This window comes from Carassius auratus, unplaced genomic scaffold (genome assembly GCF_003368295.1).
Source record: "Carassius auratus strain Wakin unplaced genomic scaffold, ASM336829v1 scaf_tig00035781, whole genome shotgun sequence".
NCBI lineage: Eukaryota > Metazoa > Chordata > Actinopteri > Cypriniformes > Cyprinidae > Carassius > Carassius auratus.
Window position 1 is genome coordinate 27,501 of NW_020526263.1, and position 2,500 is coordinate 30,000.

The window sequence follows — 2,500 nt, forward strand, 5'->3', positions numbered from 1 at the left end:
ACCTGCTAATATTCAGAGATCGGGCATTGACTCTATTTTTTGGCAAAATTATTATATACAAAGTGAAAAGTTTCAAAAAAATCTTAAAGCACCTGGTATTCCTAGGCAGTCTCTCATCCAAGTACTAACCAGACCTAAACCTGGTAAGATTCAGAGATCGGGCATTGACTCTTTTTTTTTTTTTTGCAAGATTATTATATAAATCGTGAAATTTTCCAAAAAGTTTTAAAGCACCTGGTATTCCCAGGCAGTCTCCCATCCATGTACTAACCAGGCCCAAACCTGCTAATATTCAGAGATCGGGCATTGACTCTATTTTTTGGCTAAATTATTATATACAAAGTGAAAAGTTTCAAAAAATCTTAAAGCACCTGGTATTCCTAGGCAGTCTCTCATCCAAGTACTAACCAGACCTAAAACCTGGTAAGATTCAGAGATCGGGCATTGACTCTTTTTTTTTTTTTTTTGCAAGATTATTATATAAATCGTGAAATTTTCCAAAAAGTTTAAAGCACCTGTATTCCCAGGCAGTCTCCCATCCATGTACTAACCAGGCCCAAACCTGCTAATATTCAGAGATCGGGCATTGACTCTATTTTTGTCTAAATTATTATATACAAAGTGAAAAGTTTCAAAAAGCTTAAAGCACCTGGTATTCCTAGGCAGTCTCTCATCCAAGTACTAACCAGACCTAAACCTGGTAAGATTCAGAGATCGGGGCATTGACTCTTATTTTTTTTTTTTTTTTTTTTTTTTGCAAGATTATTATATAAATCGTGAAATTTTCCAAAAAAGTTTAAAGCACCTGGTATTCCCAGGCAGTCTCCAAACCATGTACTAACCAGGCCCAACCTGCTAATATTCAGAGATCGGGCATTGACTCTATTTTTTGGCTAAATTATTATATACAAAGTGAAAAGTTTCAAAAAATCTTAAAGCACCTGGTATTCCTAGGCAGTCTCTCATCCAGTACTAACCAGAACCTAAACCTGGTAAGATTCAGAGATCGGGCATTGACTCTTTTTTTTTTTTTTGCAAGATTATTATATAAATCGTGAAATTTTCCAAAAAGTTTAAAGCACCTGGTATTCCCAGGCAGTCTTCCATCCATGTACTAACCAGGGCCAAACCTGCTTAGCTTCCGAGAGCAGACGAGATCGGGCATAGCCAGGTTGGTATGGCCGTAAGCGAAGACTGCTGCAAAGAGAGGGCTATTTAAAGACCAGCCCATCTAATCACCAGTACATTATATAAGTAGGAAAGAAAACCCAAAAGCTTAAAGCACCTGGTATTCCTAGGCAGTCTCTCATCCAAGTACTAACCAGACCTAAACCTGCTAAGATTCAGATATCGGGCATTGACTTTTTTTTTTTTTTTTGCAAGATTATTATATAAATCGTGAAATTTTCCAAAAAGTTTAAAGCACCTGGTATTCCCAGGCAGTCTCCTATCCATGTACTAACCAGGCCCAAACCTGCTAATATCAGAGATCGGGCATTGACTCTATTTTTTGGCTAAATTATTATATACAAAGTGAAAAGTTTCAAAAAAGCTTAAAGCACCTGGTATTCCTAGGCAGTCTCTCATCCAAGTACTAACCCAGACCTAAACCTGCTAAGATTCAGATATCGGGCATTGACTTTTTTTTTTTTTTTTTTTTTTTGCAAGATTATTATATAAATCGTGAAATTTTTCCAAAAAGTTTAAAGCACCTGGTATTCCCAGGCAGTCTCCAAACCATGTACTAACCAGGCCCAAACCTGCTAATATTCAGAGATCGGGCATTGACTCTATTTTTTGGCAAAATTATATATACTAAGTGAAAAGTTTCCAAAAAGCTTACAGCACCTGGTATTCCCAGGCGGTCTCCCATCCAAGTACTAACCAGGCCCAAACCTGCTTAGCTTCCGAGAGCAGACGAGATCGGGCATAGCCAGGTTGGTATGGCCGTAAGCGAAGACTGCTGCAAAGAGAGGGCTATTTAAAGACCATCCCATCTAATCGCTGGTACATTATATAAGTAGGAAAGAAAACCCAAAAGCTAAAGCACCTGGTATTCCTAGGCAGTCTCTCATCCAAGTACTAACCAGACCTAAACCTGCTAAGATTCAGATTATCGGGCCATTGACTTTTTTTTTTTTTTTTTTTTTTTTTGCAAGATTATTATATAAATCGTGAAAATTTCCAAAAAGTTTAAAGCACCTGGTATTCCCAGGCAGTCTCCCATCCATGTACTAACCAGGCCCGAACCTGCTAATATTCAGAGATCGGGCATTGACTCTATTTTTTGGCTAAATTATTATATACAAGTGAAAAGTTTCAAAAAGCTTAAAGCACCTGGTATTCCTAGGCAGTCTCTCATCCAAGTACTAACCAGAACTAAACCTGGTAAGATTCAGAGATCGGGCATTGACTCTTTTTTTTTTTTTTTTTTTTTTTTTGCAAGATTATTATATAAATCGTGAAATTTTCCAAAAAGTTTAAAGCACCTGGTATTCCC

General features: G+C 37.2%; 1 non-coding gene and 1 pseudogene across 1 annotated transcript; both read right to left on the reverse strand.

Moving 5' to 3' along the window:
• Nucleotides 1–1,070: 1,070 nt before the first annotated feature.
• LOC113082251 (uncharacterized) lies at nucleotides 1,071–1,189 on the reverse strand (annotated as a pseudogene).
• Nucleotides 1,190–1,836: 647 nt separating this feature from the next.
• LOC113082261 (5S ribosomal RNA) lies at nucleotides 1,837–1,955 on the reverse strand. Its single transcript, XR_003282546.1, has one exon. It is a non-coding gene; the product is annotated as a 5S ribosomal RNA (ribosomal RNA).
• Between the last annotated feature and the right edge of the window lie 545 nt (nucleotides 1,956–2,500).